Source organism: Mus caroli, unplaced genomic scaffold (assembly GCF_978045245.1).
Source record: "Mus caroli unplaced genomic scaffold, Mus_caroli_1 scaffold_12, whole genome shotgun sequence".
NCBI classification, from domain to species: domain Eukaryota; kingdom Metazoa; phylum Chordata; class Mammalia; order Rodentia; family Muridae; genus Mus; species Mus caroli.
The window spans coordinates 14,098,691-14,118,727 of NW_028227267.1; the positions used below are offsets into that span (position 1 = coordinate 14,098,691).

The following is a 20,037-nucleotide window of genomic DNA, read 5'->3' on the forward strand; positions in this document are numbered from 1 at the left end:
AACATTGGAGAAACTATTTAGTTCCTAATTCCTCCTCTGTAAAACAGAGGTAAAAATAAGGTGTGCCTCTTAGTGTTGTTTGTATTAAAATGAGTTTACAAAAATATTTAGAGCTATTATTGGCACATAGTTAAGAGCTTAGTATGTATTAGATTTTATCTTCCCTGTGATTTTAAGTCACGTTTCAAATGTTAATCTGGTGAAAAGACTGTTGATTTTTTTTTTTTTTAAATGCCTAAGCATAGCTCTTAACTTTTATTCAACAAGGCGAAATGCCAATGAAAGCTTTCAGTAGAATTCCATATGTTGTGGAATATACAGTTTTACCAACTGTGGAAAAATATTACAGCTTTAGGTAGTTGAACCTTTGATTTCCAGATTCCCATGATTAAAGGCAGTCTCTATTTTTTCCTTCTTTTTGGAGGTTGGAGTGGGGGATTACATTGATTAAGCCCCAGGGCTTTAGATCTGCTAGGCCAAAGCTATACCACTGAACTACACTTGTTTATACTAACCGCTTATTTCCCCCTCCCTTCCTTCTTCTTTCCTTCTGTTTTTGAGATAGGGTTTTGCTATGTTGCCCAAGCTGGTCTAAAATTCCTAAATTCAAATAATCTTTTTAGCTTCCCAAGTAGCAAGATTTCAAGAATGGACCTGACTTAGTTTTTTTTCTTCAGTGAGGTGGGAGATGGGGGTGGGCTCAAGACAGGATTTTTCTGTGTAGCCCTGGCTGTCCTGGAACTCACTCTGTAGACCAGGCTGGACTCAGACTCAGGGATCTGCCTGTTTTTGCCTCCCAAGTGTTGGGATTAAAGGCATGCGCCACCACCACCTAGCCCTGGTTTAAATATTTCTTAGTTTATATATTTGGCTTTTCGAGACAAGGTTTCTCGGTATAACAGAGCCCTAGCAATCCTGGACTTGCTTTTGTAGACCAGGCTGGTCTCAAACTCACCTGGGATCAAAGGCCTGCACCTGGCTCTGGTTTGAATTTTTTTTTTTTAAAGATTTATTTATTTATTATATGTAAGTACACTGTTGCTGTCTTCAGACACTCCAGAAGAGGGCATCAGATCTCATTACAGATGGTTGTGAGCCACCATGTGGTTGCTGGGAATTGAACTCAGGACCTTCGGAAGAGCAGTCAGTGCTCTTAACAGCTGAGCCATCTCTCCAGCCCCTGGTTTGAATTTTTAATTGCTGTCTTCTGATTGGAATAACAGCAAGGAAAAAGTGTTCCAGTCTACTCCTGATTTAAAGCAAGAGTTGAGGCTTAGGAGTTGAGCAGTTAGCTCAAGTATTCTTGTCTTACCTTTCTTCTGTCCCTCTTTTCCCTCAATTATGTTTATGTCTCCATCTCTGTCTCTGTGTCTGACTCTGTGTGTGTGTGTGTGTGTGTGTGTGTGTGTGTGTGTGTTAGGTGCTGCTGGTGCCCTGGATCTGTTTGTGAGCTACTAGATATGAGGGCTAAGAATCATACTTGGGTCCTCTGCCAGAATAATATATGCTTTTAAGCTCTAAGCCATCTGCCTAGTCCCTTTCTTATTTATTTGAGGCAGGGTCTCTTGTGGTTCAAGCTGATTTTGAACTTATGTAGCCTAGGATGGCTTTGCACATCTGATCCTCTTGCCCCTGTGTCTCAAGTACTATGATTACAGGTGGGTGCCACCATATTCTGGGTTATTGCCTTATTAACAAGGAAGCAAACAAACTGTCTGGAGAAGTAGTTTACCATTTAAGAGCACTTCTTGCTTTTCCAGAGGCCCTAAGTTCAGTCCCTAGCACCTTCTTCAGGTGGCTTACAATGAAGTACCTTTGACTCCAGCTCCAGGACACCTACTGCCCCTTCATGCCTCAGTGGTACCCGAACACAATGCATACATATACACAGACACATACATAAGTAAGAATAAAAAAAAAAAACCTGATTAAGAAACAACTGAAGGGGTAGCCAGGCCACCCAGTGAGGTAATTCGGGGTCAGCCCTGCGGGCAGAGCTGATATGTTGCATTTATGAACAGTAGAACCCATCAGTTTAGTATGGTGGATACTGTGATTACCTACAGACTGAAGTAGCTTCCTAGTTCTTATTTAAAAAGGGACAATCTTCTTTAAAGGCCCTATCAATTGAAAGAGTAACAGACTTCCAATGTGACTCAGGAGACAGCAACTGCCTGTTTGGAAGTTATATACATTATTTCTAGTCTCTTTTATGGTTTTTCTAGGCTTAATAGTCATAGCAGTAACTTCAAAGTCTTTTAAAAATATTTATATTATCTTATGAATATGAGTGTTTTGCCATATGATGGTGTACCACCTGTGTGTCTGGTGCCTGTGAAAGCCTGAAGAGGGTGTGGGATTCCCCATGGTGAGCTGCCATGTGAGTTCTGGGAGCCAAACCTAGGACCTTTGCAAGAGTAATTAAATGCTTCATTTTTGACTCTTGTTCCTTAATCATACTTTAAATACCAATACTGATAACATTGTTTTAATCAGAAGCATTTCGAAGTACAGAGACCTCTAGGATTTGTAAAATTATTTTGAGAGTGTAGAAGTCTTTGGTTCTCTCCATGGCCTGCCTCTCTTTGTGTGTGTGTGTTCTTGTGATAGTCAGTGTTTGATATGATTTCTTCAACCATCCTCCACTTTATTTTTGGAGACACGATCTTTCCTTGGATATGGAACTTTTGGATTCGGTTAAAATGGCTGGCCAGCAACTTCCAGAGATCCTCTGGTATGCACTTCCCCAACTCTGGGGTTACAGGTGTGGGCTGCCATACCCAGTTTTTTTTTTTTTTTTAAATGTGGGTCCTGGGAGCCAAACTCAGGTTTTCATGCTTCTGTGGCAACTGCTTTGCTGAGTGAGCTTTCTGAGTTGTCATCTCAGCCCCGTCTTTGGTTCTTAATTTTTTTATTCAGTTGTGGTAAAATATGCTAAATATTTTACAATTTTTACATACACAGTTTTGTGGTATAATATATATTTATATTGTTGAACACCCATTACCATAGCATGCCTCTCCCAACTGAAGCCACATATTTTTTTCCTAGCTACTGGTATATACCGTTATTTTTTGTTTTAGTGAATTTGACTTTTACTACCTTTGGAATTACACAGTATCGTCTCTTTAATTTTTGCAGTGCTGTGGATTGAATCCAGAGCTTTATATGCATCCTAGGCAAGCATTCTACCTATAGGACTACATCCTGAGCCCCACAATGTTTATGCTGTAGTGACTGGTGTCTTCAGGGCTCTTTTGGGCAAGTGTTAGAATTTTTTCATTTTGAAGACTGAATTATATTTTGTTGTTAATATATAATACTTATATTTAATTTAAACTACATTGTGTGGGTGTGTGTACACACAAGCATGTATGCCTTCATGCATGTGGAGATCAGAGGATGTCTTTGTAATGTTAAATCTCTCTCTACCTGTGATTCTCAGGCCATCAAGCTTGGTGGCAAGCACCTTTACCCCACGGAACTATCTGATTGGGCTTTTGTTTAATATGTTCTACCATATTTAGCTTCCTTGCTCATATCTTGATAGGTTTTGGGTTGCATATGTCTATGGATATTAAAAAGTAATGCTGCTGTTTCATCATAGTTTTAATGCCTTAAGAAATTTTGACTCTGTTCCTGATGGGTATAAAGTTCTGGTGGACTCGGGCTGGGACTGTGAACTGGCCTCAGAGGCTGGAGAGTACACGTGCAATCAAAAGTAGGCCAAAGGCTGTTTTGGGGAATGTGGTGGGAAGACAAGAAGGGAAGTTTGTTTAACTTTATGGAGGCTATTTTTGAAATATGAGGGAATTAGCCTGAGAAAATGGGGAAATCTATTGCAAGAGAACATAGAGAAGAGTGTAAATGTATAGTTAGGAGTAGGGAAGGGTTAACAATGAGACTACTAAGGCAGATCAGGCCTGCTAGGGAAGGAACTTTTTTGCCATATACACTAGTCATAAAGAAAGAAAAGAAAAGCTGATTTATGAACACATCAAACAATCATTTAATTTAAAATGGAAAAGGTGAAAGAATTAGGGTCGAAAGGATCTTCTCATTCTGGGTTCCCTCTGTCCTCTTAGGAAAGCAAGACCATAGGAAACAGTGTCTTAGGAGTGCTTGGAGAGAGTTTAGGTACATGTCAGATATATAGTCTCCTTGTCATACTGTCTTAGGCCAACTTTTCCACCGTCATATTTTATAGAATACTTATTAGTACTTAGAACTCTATGAGTTTGAGGCCAGCCTAGTCCAGGTCAAGTTCCAGGACAAGGAGGGCTAGACGTACAAAAAGATACTTGTCTTACAAAAAAAGAAAAGAAAGAAAAGAAAGTCCAGTGTTTTCCCCACCTTTTAGTACTCCCACTGCCTGGCTTACTCTTCCTGTCTTGTTAGGATGAGCTCAGCATACGTACTGCTCTATGAAGTTATTCATCTGCTTGGTGTGTCTGTAAGACTTGGCTCTGGTTCTTACTAAACCATCTTACAAGTTAGAGCTCCTTGTGTTCCTGTGTATCTGTCCTTCCTTCTGACGTCTGGCATCTGGCTTTGAGCTCTAGAAGGGGTCTAGTACTCCTCATTGAGTGAGTGGGTTTTGATACTTTAGTTCAGCTGTTGTACTTTGCAGCACTATTGAATTAGTTTGTTTGTTCTCTCTCTTTCCTTCCTTCCTTTGTTCTTTCCCCCTTCTCATCATCAGAGCAAGAAGATATATATATATCTTCTTTTTTTAAAATTTATTTATTATATGTAAGTACACTGTAGCTGTCTTCCAACACACCAGAAGAGGGCATCAGATCTCATTATGGATGGTTGTGAGCCACTATGTGGTTGCTGGGATTTGAACTCAGGACCTTTGGAAGAGCAGTCAGTGCTCTTAACCGCTGAGCCATCTCTCCAGCCCATATATCTTCTTATATATTGTGTGTGTACATAGGTATATATACACATATATATATATATATACATATATATACACATATATACCTATGTACACACACATATATACACTTATACATACACATGTACATGTACACAAATAAAAATAAATTCTGAGCCATACTAGCAGAGTGATTTAATACTTCTGAGGGCGATGATGTGTTGTTGTGTAAGTGCTAAATGTTGTTTCCTAATTTGAGATGTCTCCTGAGTGAAGAAGCTATAAGTCAGTGAACATCATCTCTGTTGCATCTCCAAAACCAACATTTTAATGTTACATTTTACTTGATGCATACAGAAGACTGAATGGAAGTTCCAGCCTGGGCTGGAACTTCAGCTTCTATCAAAAGGCGGTATACTGGCTGGTTTTGTGTCAACTTGACACAGCTGGAGTTATCACAGAGAAAGGAGCTTCAGTTGAGGAAATACCTCCATGAGATCCAGCTGTAAGGCATTTTCTCAATTAGTGATCAAGGCGGGAGGGCCCCTTGTGGGTGGGACCATCTCTGGGCTGGTAGTCTTGGTTCTATAAGAGAGCAGGCTGAGCAAGCCAGGGGAGGCAAGCCAGTAAAGAACATCCCTCCATGGCCTCTGCTTCAGCTCCTGCTTCCTGACCTGCTTGAGTTCCAGTCCTGACTTCCTTGGTGATGAACAGCAGCATGGAAGTGTAAGCCAAATAAACCCTTTCCTCCCCAACTTGCTTCTTGGTCATGATGTTTGTGCAGGAATAGAAACCCTGACTAAGACAGGCGGATTCCTTTGTTTCCTGAGTCATGCTACTCCAGGAAGGAAAAAGAGAAATAGCTCTTTTCTCACACTTCTTGCCTGGAAATGGACCCTTTAAACTTATGCTTAGCAATGAAATAAAGTTTTTATTTTTTCAATAATATTTGACCAATCGTTCTTTCAGATTTTTCTTTTCTATCTTCAAGGCTACTAGTTCGTATAGGTTAATTTGGTCTTTATTTCTCCCTCAAGTAAATCTTTTTAAGTGTAATTCTGATCTCAACATCTTCCTGCTGAGAAATCTGCTAAGCTTTCTCCACAGTGTCTTCTAGTGTAATATAAATATTTTTCTTTTAGTTTCTTAAATTTTATGTTTATGAATGTTTTCCATGATGAATGTACAGCATATGCGTGTCTGGTACCCAGACAAGTCAGAAGATAGTATCCAGTCATCTAGAACTGGAGTTACAGGCTGAGCTACTGTGTTGGTGCTGAGAATTGAAGGCCAGAGACCATGGATTGTTAACCACTGAACCATCTCTCAGGCCCTCTTCTAGCTCTTGAGGATTACTGCAATCACTTTCTGCTCTTCTTTCTTTTTCTTTTTTTTTTTTTAAATTTTTTCGAGACAGGGTTTCTCTGTATATTCCTGGCCATCCTGGAACTCACTCTGTAGAACAGACTGGCCTCGAACTCAGAAATCCACCTGCCTCTGCCTCCCAAGTGCTGGGATTAAAGGCGTGCACCACCACTGCCCGGCTCTGCTCTTATTTCTTATTGAGAACAAGGTTCAGCTAACTGTAAACTCTGCCAAATTTTTATTGTCCAGGAGCTAACAATAATATTTACATTTCTGGCTAACCTTGAACTCCAGGCTGTCCACCTGCCTCAGCTTCTTGGGTGCTTATTATATGCATCCTGAGTTGCATATTACAGATGTGCAAGTCCAGCTCAGTATTTACAGTTTGGATCTTTTGGAAAAAATATAAAAAGAATATTTTATGACATGTGAAATGATAAAAAAATTAAATTTTAGTGTCCATAAGGAAAAAACACAATTGGAATACAGCCATGCCTGTTAATTTACTGAATTTGTGTGGCTGCTTATACACTTAAAAATTGCAGTTGAAAAATTGTGACAGAGATCATATGTCTCACAAAGTCTAAAATATTAACTATCTGTCTCTTTAAAACAAACAAGCAAACAAACAACCACAAAGTAGATTTAGAAACTTATAGATTCAGAGAGGTTTTGATGCAATGGCCTCATTTTAAGAAGAAGAAAATGTATTCTCAGACATAATGAACTGTGTGTATAAAGCACATTGCTCAGGTAGAGGAGATGCCAACATGAGACTCTCATGCTACCCTGTGCCACTTCCATGAAGTATAGACTGCAATGAGACTTTGTATGTACATCTCTGAACTATATGCCTGAGGAGGCCAGAGGAAATGTCGCATCCCTGGAATTGCATGGAGTTATAGATGGTTGTGAGTCTCCCTGTAGGTGCTGGGTATTTGAACCTGAGTCCTTTGAAAGAGCAACCAGAGCTCTTAATGGCTGAGTCATCTCTCCAGCCCTGTGAAGCCTTTTTTTTTTTAAAAAAAAAACAACAAAGTAATGGACTGTTTATTCTCTCAATTCTTCCTAATTCAGTCTTCACTTTGCCCTCAGGGAATAGTCATTTGAGATAGTAGGGTTGGCTATCCTAATGGTTCAGTTATCTCTGACAAATGTTCAATATCTAGATTGCGGTATTGATATTTTGTACTGTAAGCAAAGAAAACAAGCTTAATATTCCTACAAGTCTTTCTCTTGGCTAGTCCAGTGCTATGTTAATGTTACATGAGGAGCAAGGATAAGATGTTCATCTGCAGAAGGCACAAACTCAGGCAGCACCGCTGGGGGATGGCTGTGGCTTTCTTCTGTCAGTACATCTTGGCTAGTTTGGTCCTGAGGTACAGCACTGTTCTCCTGTTTCACATTTCAGCATATTTGCAACTGAGTCTGTGCTCTGCCTCTATGGACTCACACTGGATTGTATTTGCATTTGTTGAAAAAATAAAACTATCTAGAAGAGATCTCAGTGGGTAAAAGTACTTGCTGTGAGCCTGATGATCTGAGTTCAATCCCCAGAACCCACATTAAGGTGGAAGGAGAGAAGCAAGTCTATTCTGTAAGTTGTCTTCCGACCCCCTTCCCCTAGCTAAACAGAACAACACAGAAGAAGAAAAAGCCTTTAAAGATACAACTTTGGGTATTTATTTAGTGTAGATATCCTGAGAGTCTCTTTTTTGGGGGGCATTTTAATTGGCAGCTTGTCATTTGATTCCTGTATTTTACAGAAAAGAATTTTGAGCTCTGGCTGCTTATGAGAAATTGAGGCTTGAGTACTGCTTGTCCACTAACAAAGAAATAGTGAAATGTTGCGTTGGCCCTGATTTAATGGGTCAGAGTGTTTATTGTGGCCTGGAGCCAAATTCAATTATTGTATTGTAAAAGGACTCTGAATAATCTCCAATTAGCAAGTGGAATGACTCTTCGAATTAATAAAAACATTTAAAGACTTTTGCCACAGGGTTACTATTTCAGATTTTGGCACCAGTTATTAATTAAAAAGAAAAAAGCCTATATTGTAGGTTAGTCTTGGTTCAACTTTAAAAGCTAGTTGAAGCCAGGTTATCTGTGCACACACACACACACACACACACACACACACACACATTCCTGTGTTGTACACCTGATCTGCAGGTGGAAGCCAGAGGCTGATGTTGGATATTTTCCTTAGTAGTTGACACCTTAATTTTTGGTGTAGGATCTTTTTGCTAAATTTGGAGCTCTCTGATTGGCTAGATATGGTTGGCCACAGTACCCCTGGGATACCTTCTGTCTCTGTAAGACATATGCTGCTGCTACCAGCTTTTATGTAGATGCCAGGGGCTCTTAGCCTCTACTCAGTTGATAGTTCCTAAGTGAATAACAGTTAAGATTAAGGACACGGAGCCCAAATGAACCTGACTGACCTAGCCTATGGGAAGAAACCAGGACAGTTGTCTCTCAGTTAGACTGCATCCTGGTCCTACATGCTATTGACTCATTGTCTGTTCTTGCCATGCCATAGATTTTTATAAGATTATAGGATCATGAAAGATAACTTCAGGAAGCATCAGACATCATGGAAACCCACTTTGTCATGGAAAGAGGCACTAATACAGCTTCTATTCTTCTGGGGTTAGTTAGGATTAGAGCATGGATTGTGTAGATGAACGGCACAATCTGAGGGACTTTTTAGGCAAATCAATTAACCCCTTGAAAAATGAGAAAATACGTTGTACCCACCTTCTGTAGCTGTTATAAAGATTTAAAGTAATAAGTCCTGACATAAAGCATGTGCTATATTAAATTTTTATTCATTCATTCATTCATTCATTAATTTATTTTCAAGATTTTCAAGACAAGAGTTTCTCTGTGTAGTCCTGGCTGTTCTTGAACCCGATCTGTAGACCATGCTGGCCTTGAATTCAGGGATCTACCTGCCTCTTCCTTCCAAGTGCTGGGATTAAAGGAATGTACCACACTGCCTGGAAAAATTTATTTATTTACATTTTTGTGCATGCCTTGTAACCCTAGGAGTAAAGAAGTTGAGGCAGAAAAATAGCCACAAATGTTTTGGCCAGCATAGCCAGTTCTAGGTCAGCCAGGGCTACATTGCAAGACCCTGTCTCAAAATCCCCCCCCAAATACAAGCAAATAAAAATAAAGGCAAAATACAATCATCCACCTCCACTCCCCCCCCTCCCAAAAATGTTTTGGTGGTAGTTACAAAGGCTACAATGTTATTTAAATTCTGCTTATTTGTGAACTTAAAACTGTTAAGGAAAAAAAACGTGTTTGTAATTCTAGCTAATAAAACAGAAAAACCCCCAACACGTTTAAGTTTTGGTGGAAGACTTTAGAAAAAGTGGGTTTGATTAGAGGGCAGCAGTGAGAAAGGCGGAGCTTGGATTTTGGTGGTAGAGTTTCTGGGCGGTTAAGGCATTAGGCATGAATGGTACATTCTCACGGATTACTTCCCTTTCCTTGATCATGCTTTCGACACGACAGATGGTAATGTCAACTGAACTTCTAACAGTAATATTTAGCTTTTCTACTCTAATTTCATATTCATATTGTTTTTTAGTGGCATAGGGGATCCTAGCTGGTCATCTTAATACAGTATAGAATGTTAGAGTTTCTAGATCTATTGAAGAAGAAATGAAAATAAATGAAAGGTTTTCTTAGTTGTAAACACATTAGGAGGAGTGGCGGAATTAGAGAGTAAGTGTGGGCAGATAAGATGTTAGTAGAATTAAATACCAACAGGCCCGGGTCCTCGCTTTAATTTTTTTCCTGTTTCAGTGAGCAGTTCTTTTCTGAGTTCTTACTCTGTGCCAGTCACTGTGTCATGGCTGTGAGAGAAAAACCATTCTTAGACCTGAAGTCACAATTTCCCTAAGGAATTTGCACTATGCTTGAAACACTTATTAAAAATAGCATCAGGTCATCCAAAGATCTTTCCTTCCTCATCAGTATTTATGAGTATGCAATAATTACTTAATTATAATCATTGGGGAATGCTACTGAGTTCTCTAAGTAGTCTTTTTAATACCAGAAACCAAAGCAAACCAAAAAATCTTTCTTTTTTGTTTTCCTATAGTTAGTGCTTGTTTTAATATTAGAGGTAGGACTAAGCTTGGGACTTGGGGGATCTAGAATTCACCTAGTAGGTACATGTGTTTGTAGTATTTGGTGGGCCTTTAAGTTTCTTAAGAGAAATAACCTTTGCAAATCTCATTGTTCTCCTCCACTTCTCTCTCTCTCTCTTCCTCTTCTCCTTTCCTTTTTTTTTTTTTCTTTCTCCTGGGAATTGAATGCGTGGCCTGGTACGTGCTAGGCAGGTACTCCACCACCAAGCTACATCTCCAGACCCAGAGCTTCATTCCTGAAATGAGATATCTGGAATAAAACTGCTATATACTTTCTCACCTCACAATACCCAATTCATGAAGTGGAAGAGGCCTAGTTTGAGTTTCTTTGAGGGAAATGGTAGGAAAGTGGGTGGTGAGGAATATCTAAGCATGTATTGTATTCTGTTTTCCTGTTAACTTGGTCGCTCTCTAGAAGACAGCTGTAAGTGGTTGTAAAGCCTATGGAAGAATTTTGAGTTGAGAGAGAGGATGAAGTATTTGCACGTGGAAGGAAGTCTTTGCACGTTGGACGCCTAATCACAGTGTCTTCTTAAATAGGGTCTAGTGAACCAAGCTGCTCTGCTAACATTTATCCAGCCTTAATGAATGCATGCAATCTCAGTTGTTGGGTAGCATAACAGCTGCAGCCAAGGCAGTTTAACTTGAGTTCCAGGAAACTATGGTGTTGGATGAGCTTGTTGACGTTAGAAGTTGCCATTGACATGGTTCACCTGCCATTTGGCTCACATGATTGTGTTCTTATTTGTGCACATATATATTAGTTTATTGAAATTTGTTACAAGTTGAAACTTTCAATACTAACAGTTTCTTACATTTTATAAATTGTTATGTGCCCAAAGATATTGTTAATTAAGTATGGGTTTTCCTTTCCTTTCTTTTTCTTCTAAGACAAAGTATCACTATGTGTGTCATGTTGGCTTCAAACTCTCTGTCACCTTGAGCTCGCTTTGTATTCCAGATTGGCCTTAGACCTACAGTCCTTTTGTCTTAACCTCCTTTGTACTGAGATTATAGGCATGTGCCATCATGCCTGGCCAGCACTTTGGAATTTCCTAGTTATTAAGGCAATGCATATTCATCTGCCCTTCTTCCTATCTGGAAGGTACCAAAAATAATTAATAAGAAAATAAATCATCTGAAATTATATTTTCCACGATGTGTCTTTCTCTCTCCAGTTTTCTTTTTTTCTGTTTAGATATATAATTGGGGGACAATAGACTGTTTCATCATTAGGGAAATAGGTGTTTTGAGTAAAGTCCATGCTATTAGGGAGCTAGTCTAATTCACTGTACTGATCAAAATTAAATCTTGTTTGGTAGCATTAGGAAACACAACTGCTGCCTGCTGCAGCCTAGTGGCTAGTGAGTGAATCAGGACAGCTACAGGACACTAAGGATATATGAGGACTGGGGTATTTAAAATAGTGTAGGCCCTAACAAGTTATTACGATCTCCAGTTTATTGCCATGTGGAACTAGGACTTAATGATAATCAGATTTCCCCAATTTTCAAGGAAGCCCGCAGGTCTGAATTACTTGTTAATATGAAAAATTTCCCATTGTTTAGAGGCTATTTCAGCTCATAGTATTACATACAGGACTTTTCATGACGTGACTTCTTTATGGTTCTGTAATTTCCTGAACGCCTTTTTCTCTCTAGTGTTTTAGTAAGTCATGGAAACGTGGATGTAACCCTGGTCGAGCACACAAGTTTTGCATAGGCATTTGTCTTGTCTAAGAACGTCATGGGTAGATTCACTTAACTTGTATCCCATGGTGATGTACACAGTGCTTACCATATAGGAAGTGCTTAGTGCATGCCTGATTCAATGAATGACTAAATTGGAAAGCAGAGTGGATTACCGTCCTAGTTTTTCTGGACGTATGACTTTTAAACACCCGATGGGCTGTCCAGTTAGGAATGATTGTCAAAGGTTTTCAGTGAAGATGTTGGGTGAAATGCAAATCTATCTTCATTATAGAAGACAGTGCTGATGGTAGGTCACAAACATTATTATCAGATGGCCTGAACCTGGCATTGGGTACATTTATATGTCACAATGACTTTTCTGTATAATGGGTTGCTCAGGCTAACAGTGTCATTAAAGACTGATTTGAGCTAAATAAAGTACTATTTCATGCCCGAGTCTGATCTTGATTGGTTGGTCATAAATGATTGCCCTGTGGACTGTGGCAGTGTAAAGGCTTAGAGTAAGATTCTATTGTCTAGCTGAGTATGATAGTACACACCCTTAATCCCATCACTCCAGAGGTAGAAGGCAGGGGGATCTCTGTGATACCAAGATCATGCTGGTCTCCAGGCTACGCAAATCTATTTAGTGAGGTCTAGACCAGCCAGAACTACATAGTGAGACCTTGTATTTAAAAGAAAGGAAAGGAAGGAAGGAAGAAAAGAAAAAGAAAGAAAACCTAATGTTTAAACATGGTCTTACTTTACAGCCTGGCCTGGATTCTTCCTTCACAGTCCGGCCTCATTTAAGACTATGAGGGTAACAGCATGCACCGCCATGTCTGCCACCGTGCCACCTTTTGTAAAGCCCTGTAGTCACCACTTATACTATACAAACTGGTGATACAAATCCTCTCTGCTGTGTTTTGTCTTAACCATTTCCTTACACGTAGTGTAGCTAAGGGAGACATCTATTAACATAGTTTTCAGTCTAGGTAGTGACCTGGCTAGCACCTCCCCTTCTCCTTTTCCCCTGGAAGAAAGCAATCATTCTACATTTTAGAACTTGAGTAGTTCGTGATGAAAAGATTAATAATAACAATACTGGAAGACAAAAGCCTTCTTATATAGAGTTTTTGATTTGAAAGTCACATATTGAACAAAGAATATTTAAATTAACTACAGAGCAAAGTAAGAGCCTTCAGAAGAAACAAGGCTTCCTGCCAAGTCCCCTGAAGCTGCCCCCGGCCTGTTTCTCATTCACTATTTCACTGTATGTGATCAAGGATGTGTTCTTTCTTTTTCTTTTCCTACCACCTAGGCGACACAGTGTCGGCAGGGAACACTTGATTTTGGATTGAATGTAAATCAGGTCTTAAGAGCACTGGCTAGCAGTGAACGAATCTGAGTACTACAGAGCAATAGAATTGACATTTTGCAGCTATAACTGATTTAAAACAGTGACCAGACAACTTGCTCAGAACCTCATGTAATTAAGAACCATTTGTTAATATTTCTTTGCTTTTAAATTTTAAAAATTATTTTTAATCATATGTATGTATCTGTGTGTGGGTAAATGCACACAAGTGCAGGTGTGCACAGAGACCAGAGGTGTCAGAAGCCCCTGGAGCTGGAGATACAAGTGGTAGTGAGCCACTGGATACAGCTAATGAGAATTGAACTTAGGTTCTCTGAAAGAACAACAAACTTATACTTAACTGCTGTGCTATCTTTCAAGATCCCAAATTTGTTTTTCAGTAGAAAATTTCTGTTCCACTATGTTCATAGCAGCCCTATTTATAATAGCCAGAAGCTGGAAAGAACCCAGATGTCCCTCAACAGAGGAATGGATACAGAAATTATGGTACATTTACACAATGGAGTACTACTCAGCTATTACAAAGAATGAATTTATGAAATTCCTAGCCAAATGGATGGACCTGGAGGGCATCATCTTGAGTGAAGTAACACAATCACAAAAGAACTCACACAATATGTATTCACTGATAAGTGGATATTAGCCCAAAACTTAGGATACCCAAGATTTAAGATACAATTTGCTAAACGCATGAAACTCAAGAAGAATGAAGACCAAAGTGTGGACACTGTGCACCTTCTCAGAATTGGGAACAAAACACCCAGGGAAGGAGTTACAGAGACAAAGTTCGTAGCTGTGATGAAAGGATGGACCATTTAGAGACTGCCGTATCCAGGGATCCATCCCATAATCAACTTCTAAACGCTGACACCATTGCATACACTAGCAAGATTTTGCTGAAAGGACCCAAATATAGCTGTCTCTTGTGAGACGATGCTGGGGCCTAGCAAACACAGGAGTGGATGTTCACAGTCAGCTATTGGATGTATCACAGGGCTCCCAATGGAGAAGCTAGAGTAAGTACCCAAGGAGCTAAAGGGATCTACAACCCTATTGTTGGAACAACATGATGTACTAACTAGAACCCCGGAGCTCTTGTCTCTAGCTGCATATGTATCGAAAGATGGCCTAGTCAGCCATCAATGGAAAGAGAGGCCCATTGGACTTGCAAACTTGATATGCCCCAATATAGGGGAATGCCAGGGCCAAAAGAATGGGAATGGGTGGGTAGGGAAGTGGGGGGCGCTATGGGGGACTTTTGGGATAGTATTGGAAATGTAATTGAGGAAAATATGTAATAAAAATAAAAAAAAAAAACAAATATAAAAAAAAAAACAAAAAAAAAAAAGAAAAAAAGAAAATTTCTGTTTATTTGCTTTCATTAATAAGAATTACAGTAGTATTGCTGTAATTTATTGAAAAATATTTGGTTAATTACATTGCAGTCCAAAAATAATTCATTCACTTTAATACTTACTTTCTTTGTTATTAATAAGTTATTAGAGTCCATCAAAAGTTTACCAACTTATTGCTACATTTTAATCCTTAATTAAAAGTCCTATTATTATTATTATTATTATTATTTTATTATGTGTGTTTGTGTGTTAGAGCTAGAGGCCAGAAGAGGGAATTGGAGCCTCTGGAGCAGGAGTCGTAGGTGGCTCTGAAATTGTTGACAAAGATACTGGAATGTGGACTTGGGTCCTTTGGATGAGGAGTCAGTGCTCTTAATCACTGAGCTATCACCTCATCCCCTAAGGCACTTAGGTCACAGCATTGGAAAGAGTAATTAAAAGGAAAAGTATCTGAGGTCGCAGCTGTTTATTGGCTAATCTGGAACAATAAATGAGGTACCAGATTCTATCCTGTATCAGCCTTTGGCTTAACAGGCCAGGTGTTTTGTGATGTGGCGCTGCACAGGTGTGAGACACATTACTGGCCTATTGGGAATAATAAACTTTCTAACACTGAACTTCTAACCCTGAACATTAATCTTCTAAAACCACTTGTCTCCTGACCCTAATAACTCATTTTTCTGTTACTCATCAACTTTTTTTTTTTTTTTTTTTTAATGTCTTTACCAAATGGCTTCTTCACAAAAGAAATAGCTAGACCTGGAACTTAGTGTTGTAGGTGGTGAAGCAAAGGATCAGCCAGAAAAATTAGCACAGGAAGGGCTTAGTATGATGGGTTTGAATACATGGTTTGCTGAATCAGAAGCACAGGCTGGAGGGGCTTCAGCTAAGGAAATGACAGTTAGAAAGGACAGTTAGGCTACCTTGACCTGCAGGTCTGTTGAAGAGCTGTCATCTCTGTTGTACTTCTGGACAGTTCCGTGTTATTGCATAAGTGTCTAGCATCCAGGGCATCCAGAGAAGCCAGTTTCTAAGGGTATAATGGACCAGAATGATATCATCTACTGGTTTGTAAACAACTGATAAAGTCCAGGCAAACCAAAGACAAAACTTTGGGTTTTGAAGCCACCAAGCAAGAGATGACAAGTAATATATTTTCTCCAGCCTTCCCATGTCCATGTAGAGAGTTTCTATAGTACTCATGTTTTATAAATGAAAATACAGGGGCTGGAGAGATGGCTCAGTGGTTAAGAGCACCGACTGCTCTTCAAGGTCCTGAGTTCAAATCCCAGCAACCACATGGTGGCTCACAACCCTCCGTAATGAGATCTGACACCCTCTTCTGGTGCATCTGAAGACAGCTACAGTGTACTTAGATATAATAATAAATAAATCTTTAAAAAAATTAAAAAAAATGAAAATACAACAAAACAAACAAGGAGGAGACTAGTTCACTAGATACTGTGTTAACTGATGGGAACCTGCAATGGTTTATAGGTAGAATAGGTTTATGCTTTTGACCCAGCATCTCACTGGGTTATTCAGGGTGGCCTAGAACTTGCAATCTTCCTTCTCTGGTGTTCTGAGTAGCATGGTCACTGGGTCCAGATCTTTAGGATGAGAGTTTCCTCCTTGGCTTAGAAGTCTTGGCTCTAGTATTATTTCTTTAGAACAAACGGTTTTGTCTGCTTTTATTTATTTATTTTTTAATTTCACTTTATGTGTGTGAGTGTTTCCCTATGTGTGTACATCTGTGTACCGTGCCTCTGCCTTCTGAGTGTTCCACCACTCCTGGGTTATGCAGTGCTGAGGATCAAACCTGGGGCTTCCCACATGCTTGGCCAGTGCCCTACCTTCCTGCATGCTGGGCAGCACTCTAGCAACTGAGCCTCAGCCTCCGCTCTATTTACTTGTGACTTTCTGTGCAGCCTTACTAGACTGTAAATTCCACCTTGGCAGGAAGCTTACTATCCGCTTCATCTTTACTACCTAGAGCCGTGTCTGACATTCTTGCTCACTTCCTTTCTTCTTTCTCCTTTGTTTCCTGTTTCTCCATCTCCTGCTCCCTATGTATACTTTAAAAGGACTCTCCAATTTTCTTAACTGTGAATGTTCTTTTAAGTCCATTATTCTTAGTATGAACTGGTGACTTCATGCCTGAACTTCGTCCTTTACTTCATGAAATCATGGCCCACAGCTTTTTGAATGGTTGGTTTCAGCCTGCAAACATAGTGAACAATACATCTGGAAATATTCTGTCATATTTTATCTGAGAAACTCTTAAAGCAGCTGCTGATTTGAAAGGCTTTTATTATGCTACAGACAGTCTATTGTCTGTGGGAGTGCTGGCTCTTACACAGCACTGTGTGTTGCTCTTTCTGAGCTATTAACTTGATAGAAAAAAAAAAACACTTGTCTTCAGTAATTTATGTGTGGCTTGTATTCTCTAAGAATAGTATATGGTAGCTTTTTCTTTAGCTGATTTATTGTGCATTTAGGGATTTTCTTACTCACTTTTTTTCTTTAAACCTAAATCACAAGTTAAATGACCAAGTAGGATTAAGATGTTCCCTAACCCGGGCTTAAGACATTTTACATTTCTGCACTGTAAAGTAGTTTAACCTCATGACTGAGCATAGCTAAGGAGATTGATGCTGATAAAGTGGGCGAGTTTCACTGCTTACAGTGTTGCCTCTTGAAGTGGTTTCTCAAGCTTTTGGTAATATCAGATGTATAGTTCACCTCTTTGGCAGATTAGTTAGTGAGGATCAAGGGGATAATATTGGACATCTAACCTTTGCACAGGAATGATTTTTGAAAAGAATAAGGAAGATTATAATTTGTGGTATAATACTTATACAAGTACTTATACAATCTAGTTAGTACAACTTAATATTTTTTCCATTTACTTATTTATTCACTTTACATCTTGATCACAGCTCCCCTCTCCTCCCAGAGCCCCTTTCACCCAGCCCCTTACATCATCCCTGCTTACCTCTTCTGAGAAGAGGAAGCCCCCTTGGGTACCCATCCACCCTGGCACATTCAAGTCACTGCAGCATTGGGGACATCTCCCACTGAAGCTAGACTAGGCAGCCCAGTTAGGAGAACAGGATCCACAGGTAGGCAACAGAGTTAGGGATATGCCCCCCACCCCCACCCCCACCCCCAGCCATCCCAGTTGAGGGACCAACATGAATACCAAGCTGCACATCTGCTATGTGTGTGTGTGTGGGGGGGAGTGAGGGTGGGTAACTGGGTTCAGCTTATGAATGCTCTTTGGTTGGTTGTTCAGTGACTTAATATTTTGACAATTTTTGTGGTACTGAGGATAAGTTTTATTTAATAATTCAAATCATATTTATTATTAGTTACTAGTTGTGATGTATGTATGCATACACATATGTAGGTACGTGTGTCTACAGGTGCATGAGCATTTGCATGTGGAGGCCAGAGGTCATGGCAGGCGGTGTTCTCAAGGAGCTGTCTACCTTATTTTTTGATACATGGTCTCATTGGGATTGGAAGTTTGCCAGTTTAGACTAGCAGCCTGTCTCCCCATTCCCAGAACAGCGATTATAAGCATGTGCTACCACACCTGGCTTTTTCACATGAGTTCTAGAACTTAGGGTTTGGTTCTCATGTGTTCTTGGGCAAGTACCAACTAAGCTAGCTCCCCAGTCATAATTTTGTTTTTAGTGCATCATGTATTTTTTGTTTTTTAGATTAAGTTTCACTCTGTAGCTCAGGATTTACTCGAGCTCATTGTATAACCCAGGTAACTTCAAATCCATGGTGATTTTCTCTCAGCCTCCTAAGTGCCAAAATAATATATGTGAACCAGCCGGGTGTTGGTGGCACTCGCCTTTAATCCCAGCACTTGGGAGGCAGAGGCAGGCGGATTTCTGAGTTCGAGGTCAGCCTGGTCTACAAAGTGAGTTCTAGGACAGCCAGGGCTATGCAGAGAAACCCTGTCTCGAAAAACAACAACAACAACAACAACAACAGCAAAAAAAAAAAAAAAAATATGTGTGAACCAGCACACATGGCTTAGTGTTAACAATCTAAAAATTATATTTTATAAATTATTTTTAATTTATTTTTGGAGGGGAGCTGGGAATTGATCCCAAGACATATATGTACCAGGCCAGTGTAACAGTGAGCTGTAGCTCCAGACCGGTTTTGTGATTTTAAACTGTCCTGGAGTTCACTCTGTACCCAGTTTTTATACACTTGTCACCCTGGTGCTGAGGTTGTAGGTATGAGCTACCACATGTAGCTGTCGTTCTCCTAAGGGAAATATAAGGTTAGAAGTAGTTTCCCACAGCATTGAGTCTTTATAACCATATTGACCTTCCCTTGAATTAAGATGTCCTTTAATTTGCTTAACTGTTTCTGATGGTGAGTTATTTTAAAAGTACTTTGGTTGTTATGATTAACATGGTAGTGAACACTTTTGTGATATTGTAACTATCACTTTTGGTGATATTGCTTGTAAGATCTGGAAAAGAATGTTATTTTGTGTGCATATATATATATATATATATATATATCATACTAAGGTTTGGTTTCATGTTTTAATGTTTGATTTCTAGTATCAGAGTCAGAATTTCATTAGATTTTTCCCCCATCTTTCTCCTACTCCCATCCCCACACATATATTTGTGTGTATGATATTTTATATATTCATTTTACTTTTTAAGTTGTTGAGAGATGTTTTTCAGTGTAGTATATGCATGTGTATTTTTAACAGGTTTCTCTATTTTCTCACTTTTCTCAGTGATGCCTCCAAGTTTCTTTAAAGAATGGTAACGGCACTGTGTTTTGACTTCATGTTGTTCTCTAATTATTTTGTGAAAACATGATATGGGAATGATTCCTTTTTTTTTTCCTTTTGAGACAAGTTCTCCCGCCTCCTCTGCTGGCTTTGACCTCACTATGTAAATGTATATAAATGACCTCACTATGTAAATGTATATAAATGACCTCACTATGTAAATGCATGTAAATGACCTCACTATGTAAATGCATGTAAATGACTTCACTATGTAAATGAAGATGGCGCTGAGCTGCTGATCCTCCTGCTTCCTTCTCCTAAGTATTGCGGTTACAGCTGGGTGCCACTATGCCTGGTTTGAGTGATCTTAATAATTGAAATATCCCTCACTTTTGAAACTGGATTGTGGAGGGTTTTTGTTTG

General features: G+C 39.4%; 1 protein-coding gene across 2 annotated transcripts in view; it reads left to right on the forward strand.

The window, feature by feature from the left end:
* Vcl (vinculin) overlaps positions 1-20,037 on the forward strand; it is a 96,833-nt gene that overhangs the window by 12,305 nt on the left and 64,491 nt on the right. The gene's annotated exons all lie outside the window — the stretch shown is intronic.